The following is a 608-nucleotide window of genomic DNA, read 5'->3' as shown; positions in this document are numbered from 1 at the left end:
GCATGTCTTTGTCAAATCTTGACTTCCTAGGTGCTAGGGGAGATAATTTAATCCACGCGTAAAAAAGTGGACCGCTAAATGTTTTGACGAGTGTACTTTTACTGTCTGTGTATCTGTCCACGAAAACTCAACAACGAATTGAGCGAGCGACCTCGGATTTTCAGGGTCGTTTTGTACCACAAAAAGACAGATCGAGTTCGAAGACGAGCATTCTAGCTCAAAAATTAGATTTTTCAATAATCGAAAACCGCAGGTTCCAAAAATAACGTTTTTTCACAACATTTTTTTCATGGTTTCCTAAGGGGCAACTCTCAACAGTAGAGCCTTATAGACGACAATTGTGTCCGTTTTGCTCTAGCTCAAACCGTTGAGGCGCTAGAGGGTATTTTTGACTAAAATAAGCGAAAAATGTAAAAACCCTGTATGCTTAGTCAAGGTGACGGACCGTTGAGGCCCGTTTGTGTACATTTTCCAACTACCCGACTTGGGTATCAGCGCCGCAGGCCAAGGTATATGTATGCCAGGCGTAACGGCGTAACAGTGTTTCGTGAGATAACGCGAAGCCTGCTACGCGAGACGTGGTCTGGCGTACATTTACCTTGTGTAAT

Source organism: Frankliniella occidentalis, unplaced genomic scaffold, assembly GCF_000697945.3.
Source record: "Frankliniella occidentalis isolate FOCC.00 unplaced genomic scaffold, Focc_3.1 Scaffold108, whole genome shotgun sequence".
Taxonomy (NCBI): domain Eukaryota; kingdom Metazoa; phylum Arthropoda; class Insecta; order Thysanoptera; family Thripidae; genus Frankliniella; species Frankliniella occidentalis.
This window is presented reverse-complemented; position numbering follows the sequence as displayed.